This window comes from Tamandua tetradactyla, chromosome 3, assembly GCF_023851605.1.
Source record: "Tamandua tetradactyla isolate mTamTet1 chromosome 3, mTamTet1.pri, whole genome shotgun sequence".
Taxonomy (NCBI): Eukaryota; Metazoa; Chordata; class Mammalia; order Pilosa; family Myrmecophagidae; genus Tamandua; species Tamandua tetradactyla.
Genome location: NC_135329.1, coordinates 201,482,490 through 201,506,434, shown reverse-complemented (window position 1 = coordinate 201,506,434; position 23,945 = coordinate 201,482,490). Strand labels below are relative to the sequence as shown.

Sequence of the window (23,945 nt, the reverse complement as noted above, 5' to 3'; positions counted from 1 at the left end):
TGACTATGGCTGAGTCTTTTCACTATTCAGACATTGGGAAATATTTTTTTAAGGGTGTCGCTGAGTAAAGGTGAGTGAAAGAAGAAGTGGCCAGCTGAGCTTCTCCATGGTTGCTTCCAATAATGTACTTTTCTATTCTTCCAGTCAAACTCTGCATGATTTGCAGAGCCCAGTTTGGTTCAGCTTATTGAATGTCAAATGCATGCTTCTTGTCTTGCCTCTGTGCCTTGCATACGTTGACCCATAGGTACAAACATGCCAAATTCCAATATCAAAGGGAGAAAACTGGGTGCCTGGAAACTTTGAAAGGATGGAGTGAGCACTTTAAAAATGTGTAACTAGTTGATTATCTTCTGTTGTGCATTTTTGGTCTGAAAATGATCTTTTAATCATTCATTTCAGTTAGACTCTCATAATATTATTTTATCATAGGCTTAATGAACAACTATCATGGGGCTGAGTGGAGAGCTGTTCACCAAATTTGTTTCATCCTACCTGTAGATCTACAGCTAACCTACATTTCCAAGCTACCTGGTGGCTGTGTGACCAACTCATGGAATAGCACAGAATTGAGATGTACTCTGAGCTGACTTGGCTCATAAAAACCTGCATAGTAGTCTTTATTTTTTTCCTGAGTGCATTATTGTATAATACGGTGGTCTCATTTAATGTGGTTTACTATATTTTTTCTCTGGTTGGTTTTAGTCAAAGGGCATATGTAAGACTTGAACAGACACCTATCAGAAGAGGAAATACAAATGGCCAAAAGGCACATGAAGAGATGCTCAATGTCCCTGGCCATTAGAGAAATGCAAATCAAAACCACAATGAGATATCATCTCACACCCACGAGAATGGCCATTATCAACAAAACAGAAAATGACAAGTGCTGGAGAGGATGCGGAGAAAGAGGCACACTTATCCACTGTTGGTGGGAATGTCAAATGGTGCAACCACTGTGGAAGGCAGTTTGGCGGTTCTTCAAAAAGCTGAATATAGAATTGCCATACGACCCAGCAATACCATTGTTAGGTATCTACTCAAAGGACTTAAGGGCAAAGACACAAACGGACATTTGCACACCAATGTTTATAGCAGCGTTATTTACAATTGCAAAGAGATGGAAACAGCCAAAATCTCCATCAACAGAAGAGTGGCTAAACAAACTGTGGTATATACATACGATGGAATACTATGCAGCTTTAAGACAGGATAAACTTATGAAGCATGTAATAACATGGATGGACCTAGAGAACATTATGCTGAGTGAGTCTAGCCAAAAACTAAAGGACAAATACTGTATGGTCCCACTGATGTGAACGGACATTCAAGAATAAATTTGGAATATGTCATTGGTAACAGAGTCCAGCAGGAGGTAGAAACAGGGTAAGATGATGGGCAATTGGAGCTGAAGGGATACACACTGTGCAACAGGACTAGATACAAAAACTCAAAAATGGACAGCACAATAATACCTAATTGTAAAGTAATCATGTTAAAACACTGAATGAAGCTGCATCTGAGCTATAGGTTTTTGTTTTGTTTTGTTTGTTTTTACTATTATTACTTTTATTTTTTTCTCTATATTAACATTCTATATCTTTTTCGGTTGTGTTGCTAGTTCTTCTAAACCGATGCAAATGTACTGAGAAACGATGATCATGCATCTATGTGATGATGTTAAGAATTACTGATTGCATATGTAGAATGGTATGATTTCTAAATGTTGGGTTAATTTCATTTTTTCCGTTAATTAAAAAAAAAAAAAGAGAAGGGGTAATTGGAGCTGAAGGGATACAGACTGTGCAACAGGACTGGATATAAAAACTCAGAAATGGACAGCACAATACTACCTAATTGTAATGCAATTATGTTAAAACATTGAATGAAGCTGCATGTGAGGTATAGGTTTTTTTTTTCTCTCTATTATCGTTTTAATTCTTATTCTGTTGTCTTTTTATTTCTTTTTCTAAATCGATGCAAATGTACTAAGAAATGATGAATATGCAACTATATGATGATATTAAGAATTACTGATTGTACATGTAGAATGGAATGATTTCTAAATGTTTTGTTAAGTTTTTTTAATTAATAAAAAAAAACATAAAAAAAGGGCATATGTAATAGAAGCCTTTACAGCAATATTATGTACTCAGTCAAATATTGACTGATTGAATGAATGACATGAAACAATGAATGCATATGCCTATGCCATGGAGAGTGTGCTCTTGCAATACTCCTCTGTGGAAGGCAATTGTGGCTACATGCTAAAAGCCTGGTCTCCAGGGTTTAGATCCCTACTCCACCATCTGCCAGCAGTACAACCTCATGCCTGTGTGAGTTTCCTAGGGCTGCCATTAAAAAAAAAAATTGCAAAAACACTGTGAACATAATTAACAGCACTGAAGTATACATTTGAATGTGGTTAAAGGGGGAAATTTTAGTTTGTATATATTTTCCTAGAATAAAAATTCTTAAAAAAGCCCATAGGACTGTACAACACAAACAGAGTGCTGTTTTGAACAATGGCATATAGTTAATAGTACAATTATACAAATACACTTTCATGAATTGTAACGGATGTGCCCCACACTATTGCAAGGTGTTAATAAAAGGTGTCATATGTGAACTCTTTATTTCATGCATGATTTTTCTGCAAATCTACAACTTCTCTCATAAGAAAAAAGCATTTAAAAATGGCCACCAACTGGGTGGCTTAAAACAACAGAAATTTATTCTCCCATAGTTCTAGAAGCTAGAAGTCCAAAATTAAGGTGTTGCCAGGGTCCTGCTGCCTCCAGGATTCTAGGAAAGAATCTTTCCTTTCCTTTTCCAGTTTCTGGAGGTCCCAGTCACTCTTTGGCTCACGGTTGTCTCCGTCTTCACGTGGCTGTCTTTGCCGGTGTGTCTCTGAGTCCAAAATTCCCTCTTCTTCGGCTTTTCCTAATCCAGTAGGACCTCTTATTAACTAATCACAAGTGTAAAGACCCTATTTCCAAATAAGATTGCATTCATAGGTACGTTACGACCTGAGCACATCTTTTGGGGGGACATAATTTAACGGCAATAGGGCCTGTCCCCATTTACTTTCTAAAGTTAGATCTTGAAATGAATGAGCTAATTAGATAAATTCGTCTTTCAAAACCGTTTTTAATAATTGTTTAAGGAACTTACAGTAGCTTCCTAGGATTTTTAAAAAGGCTAAGCTGAGTGGTGACTGATAACGCTGGCTGGTTTTGCCAGGTTCATTCCTTGCCATGCACCAGAAATGTGACTTGGGGTTGGCATGGAAGTACTTTGAAGTGAGACAGAATAGTTTGGAAATCAAGATTAAAGAGGATGTGTTTACAAAATAAACTTCAAAATTATAGGACAACTTCCTCAGTGATTCTTTTTTTTAGGTCATAGATTCAATGAACCAGATCCTACTTTTCTCCCATGGGATGAAGCTAACCTAGCCCACAACAGAGAAAGTCCCGCAGATAAGCTTGCCAAGTCCATGCCCAAGACAATTAGTGGGAAACAAACTGCAGCCTGTAAAAAGGAGGTGGAAGAGAGACAAGCAAAACAAAATCAGCCTCTGGCCGTATCTCCTTTTTTACTGACCATTCATAGTTTTTACAAAGATCTAATTAAAGAGAAGACTTCTTAGTTTTCATCTTGGGGCTATAAATATTGCACTGCCAAGCATAGATCTTGTTGGGGCAGGTGGTAAAACAGCAATTTCTAACCAAAGAGGAAGGCCTTTGGGCGTCATATAATTTTAAAATTTCCTCTCTCACTGTTGTTATTTTTGTGTTTGTTTTTAAAATCCTGCTGCTTTTTTCCTCCCAAGGGTAATGGAAGCACCATCCTTAAACCACCACCCTCTCCATTCCTGAGGGTCAACAATCCTGAAAGTCTGCCCACAGAGGAAATTGAGGAGGCTCTTTGTGCCCAGAATTGTGTTTCCAGTTTCTAACCCACAGTATGAAACATTATAAACATGCAAAACATAGTTGTTGAATAGATGGGATAGAAGTCTTTGGCTCTTGCCCTCAAGAAATCTTTTAAAAATGTTTTTCATCCTTTCCATGTACTAGCCACAATGGCATTTAGCTAAAGCTGTGAACAGACGTACTTTAAAATCAGCAAATACAAGATTCTTGTGTCTTCCACTAGTGCCTTCCATCCTGAAATCTTATCACTAAAAAAGAAAATTTCTCTGACCACTCCTTGTGCTGCTGCCCCACATCTGTCCCCATTACTCTCTATTGAAGCATTGTTTTATGGTCTTCATAGAACTTATTATTATTGAAAATTATACACTTATGAGTTTATTGTGTGTGTCCACCTCTAGAATGTGACATGACCTCTCTCATTCACCACTCTACTCCTGATGCCTAATATAGTGCCTTGCATACAGTAGGAACCTAATAAATATTTGTTGAAAATGAATAAATAAATTATAAAAAATGAATGTCTAATTCAATAAAATTTAGTCTTCATTTTTCAATTTTAGGAAAAGTTTCTGTAAATAGCTTTTTGTTATATTATACCCACGTGTTATAAATCACGATATCTATGGTATATGGATTATTATGGAACACAATGAATTATTAAGTAATTTCTTCTCAACTTACCTATTTGATTTTGAATTTTGGTTTGCTTCAATAAACTTTTCTCTGTTACATGCATTATATTTGTACTGCTAATTAAAACAGTGCCATAGAAATTTGCTTTAGAATAGAAATTTCCAAGATAAACAGTTACATTTTGCTTTAATACCTAAGCTCATTAAAAATTCTTCTAAAGTAGTTGTTATTAAAAATTTTATTGTGGATAAACTGAAGTTAAGAAAGATAAATTACAGAAATTATACATAAAATCAGAAAGAGAGCCAGCAATCACATCTGTTCATTTTGCCTTTTTTGAGACTTTTGTATATTGAAGTAGATGGAGATTCTTAAATAATATGTTTATTTTTAATTGTAAGGATGATGTAAATGAAAGGTCACCTAAGGCATTGTTTCAGCATTTTTGCAATTTTTTTTTCTTAAGTTGAATCGAAAACACATGACTTTTGAAATACTCAGGACTAGACATTTAAAGAATATATAAGAAATGAGCTAAAGTCTTCTAAAAATTTTAATATATCTGTGGTGGCATTAACAAAACTTCCTTTTCCTACCATGTAGTTCAGCTTTTCTTTTTTACACTGAAGAGTTTCTTTGTCCAAATATGTCTCATTGACCACACACTTTCATGATACTCTCTTTTATGGGAAAATATGTGATTGTCACATTCGATATAATGAGAATTTTACCACATATTTTAAATGTCCTGCATTCATGGAAACCGTTTATTTTTCTTTACCTAATATTGGAGCTACTACCCACATGTGGCTAGTGAATACTTTATAATTTTATTTTATTTTAATTGACATACATTTAAATAAATACATGACTAGTAGCTACCAAATTGGGATGCACAGATAGAGGTTATGGATTTGAAATAGTTTCCCTGCTTTCCCATCCAAAACTCCCAAAAGGTTAAGTTTCAGAAAAGCCCCACCAGCAGCAGTTGAAGTATTCTGGGAATTCATGTAGGATAAGAGCTGAAATATCTACCACCAAGCTACAAACCAAACAGTATTTCCCACCTAATGTTTCCCAGGCTGTTCTCTTTTCTCTGTTTTCACTCTAAAGTTTTGGCTGGGTTTAGAACCCACAGAGTCAAAATAAGGCTGATTTCTCAGGATTCCCAGTTGGGAGTGGAAATAAGGATGGTATGAGCGCCAGATATCTTAGGAAGCAGCCAAATACTCATGAGATCCATGGCCAAATTTACACGATGAGAAAAGAGACAGAAAGACGAAGAAGAGAATCACAAAATGATACTTATAAAAGTTTTATTTAGCTAGCTCTGAAAATTTGTTTTCATTTTTGACATTCGAACTGGGTGGGAATTTTAACCTACAGTAAACAGATTTTGGTGAGTGGGAAGTCGGGAATAGGGAATTCATATGAGGAGAAAATAAGATGAGAAATTCAGTATATTTAAGGTCCTGCACACACACCCACAAAAGTTGTTGTATTTTTTCCTTCCAGCAGACATAACTGTTATTTTTAAACTTCCCGTAAGTCACAAGGGTTTGGAATATAACACATTCTATTTTCTCATGTGTGAAACTACATGGAGTTCTGATTGCCTACTTTCTTAAATACAATTACTTACTTATTTTACCTCTGAATTTGAAACAGAACTTAAATTTGTGGATTTCTCCAAACTGTAAAACTAGATTTCTAACAGGGTTCAACTCATCGCAGGAAACATCTACTCCTTTGGAAAATCAGCACCTATTATCCTATCATATTTTAGCACATGGACACCAGCAGGTTAAACCTGACAGGTTTGAAAGAAGTCATGCAGTAATGTAAAATCTTTTGTCAAAAACAGAAACCTCTTTTTAAGCCATTTTTATAAGGAATACCTTTTTCTTCAAATTCATTTACTGGAGCTTCTATCTCCCAATAATGGGAATGGGGATGTCTGCCATTATCTAACATAAAGGATCATAGGGGAAAGTAGAGAGAAATCACACTCACACTCTATCACCATCCAAACAAAAGAGGGTTGTATTCAATGCATGTAATGGTGGGTCAAAGACAAATACCTTATTCTGTATATTCTATGTTCACTCTAAGAGTTGTACTAGAAATACCACAAAACAACCAAACTAAAAACACCTAAAACAGAAACCAAGAAAGAGTCACATCTTTGAAGTTGGAGATCTCTAGTAGACATACTAATGGAATGCTCATTGAAAGAGATTATAGAAGAGTTCCACGAAGTTCAGTGACCATCTAATTTATCACTGGGGCATTGATGGGCAGTGCTATTAATAATTGAGCCTTCTGGACAAACCAAGACATGTAGCCTCTCTAAATATGAGTGTCTCTTTCTTAGACCATTATTCCTAATAATGGAACCACTCCTGGTACCCCTCCATTACCCAAATGCCACACCCATTGGGTGACATTTCAATAATGTCTATTATTGAATTTCTGCTGCCCCAATAATACTTTTCACAATTTCTTTGGCCCTCCTTGACATCCCTTTCCTCTAACTTCTGCAGCACTTGCCATCTGTGCCACATGTGGGTATTTGACATATATCACAACATGTGTTATGTTAATTCTCTTTCTAAATTATATTGCAGGGACCTGAAATCAAGGACCTTGCTCTATATATCTTCCTACACCCCAAACAGTTCCTTGCTAACATTTGTTCAACAAATAGCCTGTGGCAGGAAGTCCTCTGCCGCTCAGGTTTTCCCTCTCTATGAGGTCTTCTCGAGTCAAAGCAGAGGTGGTGAGTAACAACCCTTCTCTGACTGACTGTGGCTATCATTGACTTAAGCATTCAGCCATGTAGCAGTGCTTAATTTTATCAATACTGATTTTTTGATGTAATGGACTATCTCTCCAGCTAGATTACAGAGCTATCAAGGATAGGCTTATGTCTTACTTCTCCTCACATGTACAGTGTTTAGCACCGCACTTACACTTGACTGAGCTGACAAAACATCTATTATTGGACACCCCCAATAGAGGATCACAGTGACTTTCTGTCTCCATACAGCTCACAATGCAACAGTCCCTAGCATAACCAGATTAAGTAGAATTGGGCAGGTAACACTGAATCAGCCTAATCTTGGCTCTCTCATCTGGCTCCTAAAGGGGAGAAATGCCAGGCAGAGGCATGCAGGAATGAGCCCAAAATGAAAGGTGCAAAGGAAGCGAGAAATAGTTCTAGCTAGCAGTACAATTCTTCCATCTTACCTTCTGACATTGTTTTGGTGCAAGGGCTAAGGGAAATCCAGTTGCCCGGCCCAATCCAAAATTAGGAATCTAGGTGGCCTGGGGCAAGCTCAGGCATGGCTCAGGAAAGCACAGGACAAGGTGGTGCTAAATGCTGATTAAAGTGAAACTCCAAGAAGGTACTAGGTTGAAGACAATAGCTTGTGCTGAGCTATATGAGAGAAGATACTCAACTATAAGGACTGGCTCTGGTTTCCCAAGGAAGAAAACTGGAAGGGGCTAGACTGGCAGTCAGTGAACCAGTCAGGCAAAGATAGGGTGTAAGGAATAGGAATGCTAGGTAGAGTAGAGGCCAAAGATCAATGCAGGACCCCAGACCTATGATGCAACACATTAGGAGAGGGAACAGGAACCAAAGCTGCAATCAACAAACATCAAGAATAGACTCATTCATTGTATACTGGACAATGGGGAGGTTTCACAATGTGATTAGAGTCCAGGCCTCATATGGCTGCAGCTGCTGGGGCTCTCTTACATCTGTTCCGGTGGATAGAGGGAACAGCGTGGACCTAGATACAGAGAAGCAACCATCCATCTCCCCAACTAAGAAATACAAAGAGACAAAAATGAAACAGGAATGGAAAAGTTTCATAGTCCCCCATAGAGGGGACTCTATGAACAGAGAATGAGCAACTTTTCCCCATGAGCATCCTTATAGTATATCAACGATCCAAGAAAGGATGAGATGGGAAGATAAATTTTGGAAAAGCTGGGTTAAACAAGGAAAGTTTCTTAACAATACACTTCCATGTGCATTGTCAGTCTCCAAGCATGGCTGTCTTCTGCAGTGAAATTCTCAGCTTTTTCCCTCAGACCCTGTGTAGTAAGGAAGTTTCTGGCACAGGGGAACTGTCATGGTTAGGGACAGGTGTCAACTTGGCCATGTTGTGGTACCTGTTCATCTGATTGGGTAAGCACTGGCCTGTCTGTTGCAATGAGGACATTTCATAGGATTAGGTTATGATCACGTTAGCTACATCCACAGCTGATTCCATTTGTGATCAGCCAAAGGGGAGTGTCTTCTGCAATTAGTGATGCTAAATGCAATCATGGGAAGCCTTTTAAGGAGGACTCAGAGGAGATAAGTTGCATTCCTGCTTGGGCTGGCGAGCCTCTCCTGTGGAGTTCATCCAGGCCATCCATTGGAGTCATCAGCTTCGCAGCCTGCCCTGTGGATTTTGGACTCTGCGTTCCTACGGTCACGTGAGACACTTTTATAAATTTTATATTTGCAAGTGTTCCCTGTTGATTCTGTTTCTCTAGAGAACCCTAACTAATACATCTTGGTACCAGGAGTGGTTCTTAAGGAACAGAATCTTAAAAAATGGGTTTTTATGAATGGTTTTCTACTCTGACTGGGCTCAGAGACACTAAGGACTCTGATTCCCATAATCAGAATGACACTCCCAATCCATGGACTGAGTTGGCAAAGGAGATAGTCAAAATATCATCATTCGATTCTCCTAATGCTTCACTTGTACGAAGCCAGACTCTGGGGGATAATGTTCTTGACACCTTTACAGAGTTTTGTAGAAATAAGAGTTATAGAGATGTTGGTTGGTTGTTGTTAGATACACTGTCTGCATTAAAGGGTGAAAGGGATGGGCTTAAGGCTTCAAACAAGAAGCTTAAGTGCCGTCTGAAAGATGTAGAGGTTTCTATGAGTATCCTCAAGGAAAATTTTATTTCCTGTAGCCGTAGACTTGAGATCTCTGAAAATCAGACTCAGAATCTTATTGTTAGAGTAGCAACTTTACAACGTAAACTGAAATCTCAGTCTTGCATGGTGTCTGCCGTTAAAGTGAGGGCATTGATTGGAAAGGAGTGGGACCCTGAAAAATGGGATGGTGACATATGGATTGATAATGATGTTGGGGGTGAGGTTGAAACCCTAGACCATGCTGAGCCTTCTTTAGATAACCCTGTAATAGTCTGCCCTGAGGACATAGCCGCCCCACCTTCAGCCTGCCTTGAGGAATTGGCCACCCAACCTCCTCCTGAAGGGATTAGCCCTAGAGTTATTAATCCTGTTTCACCAGATGAAACTGCAAATGAAAGCCCTGAAGCAAATGGCTTGGAAGATATTTCTAATTCTTTTCATGACCCACCCCCACCACCCCTCATTTCTTCTAGACCTATAACTAGACTAAAGTCCCAACAGGCCCCTAAAGGTGAGGTACAAAGTATCACACATGAGGAGGTACGTTATACTCCAAAAGAACTGTGTGAGTTTTCCAATTTATATAGACAGAAATCAGGGGAATATGTGTGGCAATGGATTTTAAGAGTGTGGGATAATGGTGGGAGGAATATAAGGCTGGATCAGGCTGAATTTATTGATATGGGCCCACTAAGCAGAGATTCTGCATTCAATGTTATAGCTAGAGCAGTTAGAAAAGGTGTTAACAGCTTGTTTGGGTGGTTAGTTGAAACATGGATCAAAAGGTGGCCAACATTACCTGAGGTTGAAATGCCAGAACTGCCCTGGTATAATGTAGATGAGGGGATCCAGAGGCTTAGAGAGATTGGGATGTTAGAGTGGATTTATCATGCAAAGCCTGCTCTTACACCCCAGGAATGTCCAGAAGATGCACCTTTTACCAGAACAGTGAGAAATAAGTTTGTGAGACTAGCACCATCATCCCTCAAGAGCTCTGTGGTTGCAATTCTCTGTAGGTCAGATATTACTGTAGGAACTGCTGTCACTGAGCTGGAATCCTTAAACACAATGGGGATGACAGGATCCCGAGTTGGCAGAAGCCAGGTGGCAGCACTTAATCACCAAAGACAGGGTAGACGTGGGTATTATAATAGACAACAAACTCAAAGGAGGCATCAAAATTATATGACACGCAGAGATTTGTGGCATTGGCTAGTAAATCATGGGGTGCCTAGAAATACAATAGAAGGGCAGTCTACTAAATTCTTGTTGGAGCTGTATAAACAAAAGAGTTCTAGGTCAAGGGAACAGAAGTCTAACCTGAATTACAAAAACACAGAATCACGGCCCCTTAATCAATTTCCAGACTTGAAACAGTTTACAGACCCTGAGCCCCTTGAATGAAGGGGAGGCCAGGTCCCTATGGGGAAGAAACCTGTTACACTGCCACAAATTTATACTGTTGACCTTCCTCTAAGTCTTCCTCAAGGAGACCGACGGCCTTTTACCAGGGTAACTGTGCATTGGGGAAAAGGAAATGATCAGATATTTCGGGGATTATTAGACACTGGTTCAGAAGTGACATTAATTCCAGGGGACCCAAAACGTCACTCTGGACCACCAGTCAGAGTGGGGGCTTATGGAGGCCAGGTGATCAATGGAGTTTTAGCTCAGGTCCGTCTCACAGTGGGTCCAGTGGGCCCCCGGACCCATCCTGTAGTTATTTCCCCAGTTCCGGAATGTATAATTGGCATAGACATACTGAGCAACTGGCAGAATCCCCACGTTGGTTCTCTAACTCGTGCAGTGAGGGCTATTATGGTGGGAAAGGCCAAGTGGAAGCCACTAGAACTGCCCCTACCAAGCAAAATAGTAAATCAAAAGCAATACCGTATTCCTGGAGGGATTGCAGAGATTACTGCCACTCTTGAGGACTTGAAAGATGCAGGGGTGGTGATTCCCACCACATCCCCATTCAACTCTCCTATTTGGCCTGTGCAGAAAACAGATGGGTCTTGGAGAATGACAGTGGATTATCGTAAACTCAACCAGGTGGTAACTCCAATTGCAGCTGCTGTTCCAGATGTAGTATCATTGCTTGAGCAAATCAATACATCCCCTGGTACCTGGTATGCAGCTATTGATCTGGCAAATGCTTTTTTCTCAATAGCTATTAGTAAGGACCACCAGAAACAGTTTGCTTTCAGCTGGCAAGGTCAGCAATATACTTTCACTGTCCTACCTCAGGGGTATATCAACTCTCCAGCCCTATGTCATAATCTTGTTCGCAGAGACCTTGATCGTTTCTCCCTCCCACAAGACATCACACTGGTCCATTATATTGATGATATCATGTTGATTGGACCTAGTGAACAAGAAGTAGCAACTACTCTAGATTTACTGGTAAGGCATTTGCGTGTCAGAGGATGGGAGATAAATCCAACAAAAATACAGGGGCCTTCCACTTCAGTAAAATTTCTAGGTGTCCAGTGGTGTGGGGCTTGTCGAGATATCCCTTCTAAGGTGAAGGATAAATTGCTGCATCTGGCCCCTCCCACATCCAAAAAAGAGGCACAACGCCTAGTTGGTCTTTTTGGATTTTGGCGACAACATATTCCTCATTTGGGTGTGCTACTCCGGCCCATTTATCGAGTGACCAGAAAAGCTGCCAATTTTGAGTGGGGACCTGAACAAGAGGAGGCTCTGCGACAGGTCCAGGCTGCTGTGCAAGCTGCTCTGCCACTTGGGCCATATGATCCAGCAGATCCAATGGTGCTGGAAGTGTCAGTGGCAAATAGAGATGCTGTCTGGAGCCTTTGGCAGGCCCCAGTAGGAGAATCACAACGCAGACCCTTAGGATTTTGGAGTAAAGCCTTACCATCTGCTGCAGATAACTACTCTCCTTTTGAGAAACAGCTTTTGGCCTGCTACTGGGCCTTAGTAGAGACTGAACGCTTAACCATGGGCCACCAAGTTACCATGAGACCTGAGTTGCCTATCATGAGTTGGGTGTTGTCTGACCCACCAAGCCATAAAGTTGGGCGTGCACAGCAGCACTCTATTGTAAAGTGGAAATGGTATATACGAGATAGAGCCAGAGCAGGTCCTGAAGGCACAAGTAAGTTACATGAAGAAGTGGCACAGATGCCCATGGTTTCCACTCCTGCTGCCACATTACCTTCTCTTTCCCAGACCAGAGCTATGGCCTCTTGGGGAGTTCCTTACAGTGAATTGACTGAGGAAGAGAAAACTCGGGCCTGGTTTACAGATGGTTCAGCACGATATGCAGGTACCACCCGAAAGTGGACAGCTGCAGCATTACAACCCCTTTCTGGGGTGTCTTTAAAGGACAGTGGTGAGGGGAAATCCTCCCAGTGGGCAGAACTTCGAGCAGTGCACCTGGTTGTTCATTTTGCTTGGAAGGAAAACTGGCCAGAGGTGCGTTTGTATACTGACTCATGGGCTGTTGCTAATGGTTTGGCTGGATGGTCAGGGACTTGGAAAGACCATAATTGGAAAATTGGTGACAAAGAGGTCTGGGGAAGAAGTATGTGGATAGACCTTTCTGAGTGGGCTAAAAACATGAAGATATTTGTGTCCCATGTGAATGCACACCAGAGGGTGACTTCAGCAGAGGAAGATTTTAATAATCAAGTGGATAAGATGACCCGTTCTATGGATACCAGTCAGCCTGTTTCCCCAGCAACTCCTGTTATTGCCCAATGGGCTCATGAACAAAGTGGTCATGGTGGTAGGGATGGAGGTTATGCATGGGCTCAGCAGCATGGACTTCCACTCACCAAGGCTGACCTGGCTACAGCCACTGCTGAGTGCCAAATCTGCCAGCAGCAGAGACCCACACTCAGCCCCCGATATGGCACCATTCCCCGAGGTGACCAGCCAGCTACATGGTGGCAGGTTGATTACATTGGACCACTCCCTTCATGGAAGGGGCAGCGATTTGTTCTAACTGGAATAGACACATACTCTGGATATGGGTTTGCTTTCCCTGCACGCAATGCTTCTGCCAAAACTACTATCCGTGGGCTTACAGAATGCCTTATCCATCGCCATGGTATTCCACATAGCATTGCTTCGGATCAAGGAACACACTTCACAGCAAATGAAGTGCGGGAATGGGCACATGCTCATGGAATTCTCTGGTCTTACCATGTTCCCCATCATCCAGAAGCAGCTGGATTGATAGAACGGTGGAATGGCCTTTTGAAAACTCAATTACGGTGCCAACTAGGTGGCAAAAACTTGAAAGGCTGGGGTAATGTTCTCCAGGAAGCTGTGTATGCTCTGAATCAGCGTCCACTGTATGGTGCTGTTTCTCCCATAGTCAGGATCCATGGGTCCAGGAACCAAGGGGTGGAAATGGGTGTGGTGCCACTCACTATTACTCCTAGTGATCCACTGGGAAAATTTTTGCTTCCTGTCCCTGCTACCCTGAGTTCTGCTGGTCTACAGGTTTTAGTTCCAAAACGGGGTGTGCTTTCTCCAGGAGAAACAACAGTGATACCACTGAACTGGAAGTTAAGATTGCCACCTGGCCACTTTGGGCTACTTATGCCTCTGGATCAACACACCAAGAAGGGAATTACATTATTGTCTGGGGTAATTGACCCTGACTATCAGAAGGAAGTAGGACTGCAACTACATAATGGAGGTAAAGAAGAGTTTTCTTGGAATATAGGAGATCCCCTGGGGCGTCTATTAGTACTACCATGCCCTGTGATTAAAATCAATGGAAAACTGCAACAACACAATCCAGGCAGGACCACTAATGGCTCTGAGACTTCAGGAATGAAGGTTTGGGTCACCCCACCAGGCAAAGAACCACGGCCAGCTGAAGTGCTTGCTGAGGGGAAAGGGAACATGGAATGGGTAGTGGAAGAAGGTAGTGATAAATATGAACTTCGACCACGTGATCAGTTACAGAAACGAGGACTGTAATGCTGTTTTGTTTGTGTTATACTATTTAAGTTGTAAGATATCAAGTTTAAGAATGAATGTTGTCCAAGGATTTGCACCCTATTCTGGAGAGATTTAATGTGTTTCCAGTTATATGCAGGACAGTTGAGTATTGTCAGGTAAAAGAAAAAATGTGTGCTTATTTTTGTTTTCATTTGGAAATCTAAGGTATAGGTGCCAAGTTGACAAGGGGTGGACTGTCATGGTTAGGGACAGGTGTCAACTTGGCCATGTTGTGGTACCTGTTCATCTGATTGGGTAAGCACTGGCCTGTCTGTTGCAATGAGGACATTTCATAGGATTAGGTTATGATCACGTTAGCTACATCCACAGCTGATTCCATTTGTGATCAGCCAAAGGGGAGTGTCTTCTGCAATTAGTGATGCTAAATGCAATCATGGGAAGCCTTTTAAGGAGGACTCAGAGGAGATAAGTTGCATTCCTGCTTGGGCTGGCGAGCCTCTCCTGTGGAGTTCATCCAGGCCATCCATTGGAGTCATCAGCTTCGCAGCCTGCCCTGTGGATTTTGGACTCTGCGTTCCTACGGTCACGTGAGACACTTTTATAAATTTTATATTTGCAAGTGTTCCCTGTTGATTCTGTTTCTCTAGAGAACCCTAACTAATACAGGAACTATGGATTTGATGGAAGAGGGAATGATGATATGCCTGGAGCAGGTTCCTTGTTCCTTCGCTCAGCATTTTTCCTCTCAGCACACTGCCTCCCAAAGGATTTTGGTCAGAAAATCTAGACCTACCACTGAAGGTTTATTTGCCTTAGACTCAACGTATGATACTGATAGTTAATAGTTAGCTAGGTAATGGAGAAAACATAAAAACATTGACCAGGCATTATATGATGTATCAGCCTTCTCATTCATCTCAGTAGTTTTTCTTACAGTTCTTCCTTTTTACCTCTGTGTCTCTATGTGTCTTGGGGAAGCAGCCTAAGAGAAACTCCTTCAAGAAGACATAAATAATGCCAAATGCTGAAATAAATAATATCAAATTCTCCTGGTAAGTGGTTAATTTATGGGAGATTTCTCCATGTAAGGTGTGCTCCTAAGCAATTCTGTGGTAACCTCTCAATAAAGTTCTAGTAGAGGTGTTAGATTTGGTACACAGCCCAAGGAAGCAATGATTTAAAGCCATTCAGATATGAATTTGTTCACAGCTCTATCACTTACCACTCTGTGATCTTGGCATTGTAGAGTGTAGGCCAGATGCCCCCTCCACAGCTGAGGCACCTGTACTCCAAGCTGCCACAACCAGAGTCCTGAAGACTTTCAGGTAAGTCCTCCCTGAATATTGCCCTCTGCTAGAAGGAGCTGCCTCGCCCTGGGTTATGCCCCCTTTCCTGGCACTACTGCCATCCATGGAGTAGACAAAGCACAGGTGCAAAGGCCTAGGGTCTGCTTCCGGTGGCAACAGCCCTGAGGGGTGGTCCCAGGCCAGATCTTGCTGTGGAATCAGTGGGATCCCTGTAGCATGTTAGCATCTGCATCAGGTTAACATTCCTCCCTCTGCTGGAACCTGCTTCCCTCGCTCAGCTGCAGCTGTATTGCAGAGATATTCTCCAATAAACATCTTGCAGGTGGATTTCTCTCCAAGAGCTGGTTTCCAATAGCACCCAATCTAGGACAGCTGGTTAACTGACTTCTCTGGACCTCAGCTTCCCCACCTGTCATATGAGAGGGATAGTATATTGGTTGGGTTGATGTGTCAGCTTGGCCAGGTAATGGTGACCAGTTGTCTAGTCAAGCAAGCACTGGCCTAACTCTTATTGTGAGAATGTTTCTTGCAGTTAAGTCACAAGTTTATTATATCTACGATCAACTAAAGAGAGTTTCTTCGACAATGAAAGATGTTTAATTCAATCAGTTGACAGTTGACAGCTTTCAAAGGAGAAATGATGACTTAAGCAGTCCTAAGTGAGAACTTTTATCTCTACTTCAGCCAGACAGCTCCTCCTGGGAAATTCATCAAAAACTCTCATCAGAGTTTCCAGCTTCCAGCCTACCATACGTAGTTTGGACTTGTGCATTCCCACAGTTGCATGAGACATTTTTATAAAATCTTACAATATTTACAGATATCTCCTGTTCATTCTGTTCCCCTAGAGGATCTTGACTAATACAAATATCAATCAAAGAATCGCATTGAGTAGGTACTATGTGCCAGGCTCCCTCCTTAGCACTTCTCAGATACTATCCTAACCCTCAACAAACTGACTATTCAGGCACTATTATTTCCTCCATTATACAGATGAAGAAATTGAGGCATGGAAATCATCTAATTTGACTAATATCGCAAGCCTGGTAACTGGGGGGATTCTAGGATCTGAATCTAATTGATGTAGCTCTAAAACACTTGTAACACTTGTGCTTGTGTTGCTTCACAGGGACAACGGTTTAAATTAAATGAGAGTCTATATCATGTGTATCACAGTGCTGGAAAAGAACAGCTAATAAATGCTCACTTTCTTCTTTTCTGTGCCTCCAGCTAAGTGCTGCAGGGGCTGTGATATATATATATATATATATATATAAACAGGATATCTGATTTTGACTACGAAGTGGCCAACACTGAATTTTCCAAGGGTAGCTCATGACTAGTGGTGGGAACCAAATCTTGAGAGTCAGGATGCCTAGATTTCAAGCCTGGATCTTCTGTCTGCTTCTTCAATCTTCTAGGCTTCAGTTTTCTCATCCATTAAAAAGAAGTCACAGACTTGGTGACAGCCACTGTGCAAACTGAGCTTCTCTCACTCATGCACCTCACTCAGCTTTGTCTACAACCATGTTGGATAAATCTTATATGGCTGAGATTGAGAAATTAGATAAATTGCAATTGAAAAGACAGAAAATGCAATAGAAAAATCCACTGCCTTCCAAAGAAACGATCAGACAGGAGAAGCAAGTAGGCGAATCATAATGAGGCGTGTACTGCCAATATGTACTGTCCATTCCACAAGGATTGCCTTCTTATTTTACTTCTTTTAGCTGTTAACTTTGTAAGATGCAAAGAGGCTGGATCAAGTTTAAATGACTGTGCTTCCTGTGCACGTCACAGTCTCGGGAACTTCTGACAAGGAAGGTGACACCTGCCTCTTTTTTTCTGCCTTTCTGGCCAGCAGGCTAGGAAGTGAACTGGCACACTGGTGAAAGAAGAGGCCAGGGGGGACAACAGTGGATCTAGAGTAAAAGCAAAACTGATCCAAGATGTCCTGTAGGTTGTAAAATGCACCTTTTTTTTTCCAAATGATTTTAATTATTGGAATGTACAATTTTTAGGTGTGCAATTAATAAAAGTTGAACCCTGGAAAAAAAAGAACTCAATGTTATTCAGCTCATAAAGTTTCAGTGAGAATCAAATTAATTAATTAGTGTAAAGCATTTAGCCCACGGTTGGACACATAAAACCAAATAAAAGTTATGACTGTCATTATGTGTTATTATTGTAGGATATGGGATTTATTAGTTAGGATTGGTTTTTGTTCATATAACCTTTTTAAAACATAACTATCTTTAAAAAGATGGAGTTTTATTTCTCTTTCTTACCAAAGATATCCAGTGTTGGGAATCTTCCAAAACCTTGGACTACCAGCTTCATTCTCAGCTCATGGTCTCAGGTCATGGCAAGGGCTACGGCTATCACATTTGCACTGCAAGTTGTAGGTGGAAGAAGGAGAGAAGAAGGGGATTCTTCTTCTTTTTTAATTGTTCCTCCAAAAGTATTCTGCCTGTATCTTATTGGTCATAAATTGGTATATCAAGTGTTTGTGGAAGACTGAAAATATAGCATTTTAATTCATGCAGCAATGCATCAGCCAAACAGGATTCTGTTACTGAGGAAGACAAAAAAGGCCAAGATGCCACAAGCCATCAAGCACTGTCCAGTACAGGAGATGAGCTTTTCAAGCATCCATTTAATGATACGTTATAACACTGTTCTGATTGCGTATACGGGAAAAGGCAAATCATCATTTTACATATTTCAAATATCCAATGGTGGTACATTTTAAGATTGAGAGTCTTGCTTCTAAACTTAAATATTTTAATTCATTTTTGTAAGTGATCTTAGCTGCTGTCAATTATAGTTTGTACAGCGAAGGTTGTATGAAATTTATTTTAAAATCATAAAGTACAAAGTGGTAACCCATGCTAGTCTTGCAGGTGTTCCATAGATTAAACGTGAAGCAAGGGAAAACAAATATTAATTAAAGAAATCCAAGATCTTAAGATAGACCATTTAAACTCACTATATAAATGTAATGTCATGAAGTCCATCGACAACTGATCTATGGAAAGCAGAGAAACAGGGCTGTAGAATGCTCAGGACTAGCACTTATGCCATCCAGCACTCACAGATCAAGGATGAGCACTCATGGGCAACATTTTTATTATGTACAATTCACAGGAAATATTCACCTTAATATCGTTTAGTGAATTTACAATTTAAAAAAATTCCCTACTCTAGTTAATCAACTTACCATCTCTCTCATCTCAAATACACATAACATTTCAAACCACACAGATTTTAACCAATAGAAAAGCAATGGGCAAAAGTATTCAAGCTAAACTCCTTATTTGTAACAAGAAAGAAATCACCACATGAAAAGGAACATGTAAGGAGAGGAATTGAATATTTTCTCCTATTCTAAGAATGTGTCAGAGAGAAACCACCCACAGTTTTCTTCAGTTTTTTTAACCTGACTTCACCATGAAGCCAGCCAGTCAAAACAAAGAGTTACGGGAATGTAATTTCCAGCTATACCACAAATCTGGAGAAATGAATGCTATTTCAAATGCATTAGCTCATCTTAGATAGACAAGAATAACCTAACAGGAAACAAACAAGTAGACCCACTCTTTTGTGGCCAAGTATCTACTATTGTCAGGGACGGAATGTATTAAATACTTATAGAGTCTTATAGCCAAAGTTTAATAGAATATGTATGTGTTCTGCTTTACTCTATGGGAATCCAAAGAAAACAGTTTGGGTGGAGAAATCACCCTCAACCTCAGTGGCAGACTTTTCAAGTAAATAAAATGAGAATTGTAAACCAGCAAATATGAATTGTTGATGTTCTGTGGAACCGCAGGACTCAACTGCACTAAAATGAAAACTTTACACTGTGATCCACTTAGAACCCCATCCTTGCAAACAGCTGGCATAAAAAAAGTTGTCATAAAACAATTAGACTTGGTGCGGTTTTCCTGATTCCTTTCAATGTTTTGGTCACTGCACCGGAGCAGATGGTTAATGGGTAGCCTGCAGCCTCTACCGTGGTCCACTTAGAAACCAGAGAAACAAGGTGATTTGCTTCTTATCACATTGTAACACAAATAAAGCTTTTATTTCATTGAGTTTCAGTTACATTTTAATTTTTAGGAAAAAGCAAAATGATGTTCTTTTAATTCTCCCAATTAAAAAAAGCTAATATGGTAAGTGCTATAAAAATTTTAAAGCCAAAAGATGCAGACAGATATCCTGTTTTTTCTCTCTGAATCTCTGCCTCTTGTCTCTATCTCTCCTTTTCTGTGTGTGTCTGTTTTTTTCTCTCTCTCTCTCACACACACACACTCTGAAAATAGTTTAATATTATCATCATTAGTTAATCTCATTTCAGCTCAGATTAGTATTTTCACTTGATAGTTATTTTATGTCCCAAGATTTTATTATTAATTATTTTCTAGCCTCTATTTTAAGTAATGAAAAGTACTATAGCTCTACCTCATTTTTCGCAGTTAGACGGTCTCTTCTCTTTGCCAACTTTTTATGCTTTTTTTGCATTTGGTGTTTTGCTGCAACCCCATGATAAGGCTTTAATTTTACTCTGTGTGAGGCTCCGTACCTTTCTTCATTCTAAACATACAAGTTTTTCATTGATTCTAAACATTCTCATGCATTGTATTTTTAAATTTAGCCCCCATTTCCAACCCCACCTGTTCTCCCTTCCCTTGGATCACTTTGGGTGCTAGATTCCAAGTCTCTTATCCATCTTCTTTCTCTGTCCTGCACCTGTGTACTATCCTTAGCTCCCTTGCCAAGGTCCCAGATTCACACCTCAGCCAAGTACTCAAATAGCAAAACTATCCTTTGAGATGTTAATTTTGAATACATTTTTTTTTCTTTACGATTTATCAGTACTTTAAAATTCTGCTTTATTTTCCATCATGATTTTCTTTCTCTCTGGCTTGTATTCTTTATTTTTTCTTTAACAATTATACACATTATTATGATTTGATGATCTTATTTTACATAATCCTTCAATGCTTCAATTTATTTTTTTAAGCAAAGTTGTAAGTTTATAGATCACGCATAAAATACAGGATTCCCATATACCACCCCACCACCAACACCTTGTATTGGTGTAAAACATTTGTTAAAATTGTTGATAGCACATTTTTATAGTTCTATTAATTGAAGCCTATGGTTTAGCTTAGGGTCCACTGCATAATGTAGTACCACTGATTGTTATTTTAATGTTTATTGTGTTACCATATATGCAATCTAACATTTCCCCTTTTAATCACATTCAGATATATGTTTCAGTGCTGTTGATTGTGTTCACAAAACTGTGCTACATCATCAACATCCTTAATTAAAACATTTCCATCATTCCAAATAGGAATCCTGTACATTTTAAACCTTACCTTCCCATTCCCTGTCCCCATTCCATACCCTGGTAACCTATTTTCTAGATTCTGACCCTATTAGTTTGCTTATTCTAATTGTTTCATACCAGTGAGATCATACAATATTTGTCCTTTTCTGTCTGCATATTTCATTCCATATAATGTCTTCAAGAGTCACTCATGTTGCTATATAGGTTAAGATTCATACTTTCTATAGCTGGGTGATATTCCGTTGCACATATATACACCACATTTTTTTTATTCATTCAAAAGTTGGTGGACACTTGGATTGCTCCCTTCTTTTGGCAATTGGGAATAATGCTGCTATGAACATTGGTGTGCAAATAAACGTTTGGGGGTATATGCTGAGTTGTAGGATTGCTGGGTCATATGGTAGTTCTATACTTAGCTTTCTGAGGAACCACCAAACTTTCTTCCACAGCAGCTGCACCATTTTACATCACCACCAGCAATGAATGCGTGTTCTTATTTCTCCTCATCCTCTCCAATACTTGTCATTTCCATTTTATTGATAAGCAGTCATCCTAACTGGTGTATAACGGTATCTCAGTGTGGTTTTAATTTGCATTTCCCTGATGGTTAATGATGTTGAGCATACTTTCACATACTTTCTGGCCATTTGTGTATATTCTTTGGTGAGGCATCTATTCTATTCAAGTGTTTTGCCTTTTTAAAATTGATTTCTTTTCTGTTTTACATTTGCTAACTTGAAGGATTTCTTTGTACATTCTGGATATTAAACATTTGTCAAATATGAGAAATATTTTCTATCATTGTGTAGGCTATTGTTTAACTTTTATGATGCAGTGCTTTGAGGCAAAAAGTTTTTAATTTGATGAAATTCCATTTATCTACTTTTGCCTTTTTTTTTTTTTTGCTTGTGCTTTGGATGTAAAGTCCAAGAAAGCAATGCTTAACACAATGTCCTGAAGATGCATCCCTACATTTTCTACTATGAACTTGATAGTTCTAGCTCTTATATTTACATCTTTGATCCATTTTGATTTTATTTTTATATAGTGTGAGGTAGGTTTCCTCTGTTTAAAAAAAAATGTAGTTTTATTGAGATATATTCACATACCATACAATCCATCCAAAATGTACAATCAGTGGCTTTTAGTATAACCAGAATTGTGCATTCACCATCAAAATCAATTTTAGAGCATTTTGATTACTCCAGAAAGAAAAGCCCTATACCCCTTAGCAGTCACATCTCAATCCCTCTATCTTTCCCCAGCCCTGCATAACCACTAATCCGATTCTGTCTCCATAGATGTACTTATATTTACATTTTAATAAAACAGAATCATGCAATATGCAGTACTTTGTGCCAGGTTTCTTTCACTTGGTATTGTGGTTTTTTTCTTCCATTATTGCTTCTTGTAGTTAGGGAAGTTGTATGTTTACAAAAAGGACACATTAAAAATACAATGCGTCCATGTACCCCCATTATTGACACATTACATTGGTACCATTGTTAAAATTGATGAAAGAACACTAAAATAATAACGTGAACTATAGCTAGGTGTATTTTTCTCATATACCACCCTATTATTAATACCTTGTAATCATGACATATGTTTTTTATAATTCATGAAAGAAGATTCTTATATTTGTGCTATGAACCACAGCCTATCATCCACAATATGAGTCACTGTATTATACAGTCCCAGGTTTTATCTTCTAACTTTCCTTCTAGTAACATAAACAACCCAAAACTTCCATATACTCCATACACAAAAGTGTGAATGCGACCACATTCACAGCCATGATTCAGTTTTATTAATTACACTCACAATCACCACTATCCATTCCCAAATATTTCCAAACTTTTACATTCAAACAAAATGTAAATTCTGCACAAATTAAGCATCAGCTCTCCATTTTCTGTCCCTAATCTATCCCCTGGTAACGCATATTCTAGTTTCTAACTCAATGAGTTTGCTTATTATAATTAGTTCATATCAGTGAGATCATACACTATTTGTTCTTTTGTGAATGGCTTATTTAACTCAACATACTTTCCTCAAGGTACATCCATGTTATTGCATGTGTCAGTACTTCATTCTTTCTCAAAGCTGAATAATATTGCAGCAGCTGCACCATTTTACATTCCCATCAGCAGTGATTAAGCATTCCTATTTCTCTACATACTCCCCAATATTTGTAGATTTTGGTTTTTTTTTTAATAGTGGCCTTTCTACTAGTTATGAAATGAAATCTTATAGTTTTGACTTGCATTTCCCTAATAGCTAGTGATGTTGAGTATCTTTTGTATGCTTTTTAGACATTTGTATTTCTGTTCTGAAAAAAATGTCTTTTCTCAATTTCAATTGGGTTGTTTAGCTTTTTATTGTTGAGTTGTAGAATTTCTTTATATATTTTGGATACTAAACCTTTATTGGATAAGTGGTTTCCAGATATTTTCTCCCATTGAGTATGTTGCCTTTTACTTTCTTGTTAAAGTCTTTGAAGCACAAAAGTTTTTAATTTTGAGGAAGTTCTATTTTTCTGTTATTATTGTTTCTGCTTATGCTTTGGGTATAAAATCTAAGAAACCATTACCCACCACGTGATCTTGAAGATGCTTACTCACACTTTCCTCTAAGAATCTTATGATCATGGCTCTTATGCTTAGGTCTTTGATCCACCTTGGCCCATTGTATATGATGTGATATAGGGGTCCTCTTTCATTCTTTATATAGATACCCAATTCTCCCAGCATCATTTGTTGACAAGACTATTCTATCCTAGTTGATGGACTTGAAAGCATTATCAAAAATCT

General features: G+C 39.3%; 1 pseudogene; it reads left to right on the top strand.

Moving 5' to 3' along the window:
• The first annotated feature begins 17,297 nt into the window (after positions 1-17,297).
• On the top strand, positions 17,298-17,432 carry LOC143676597 (thymosin beta-4-like; annotated as a pseudogene).
• Positions 17,433-23,945: the final 6,513 nt, after the last annotated feature.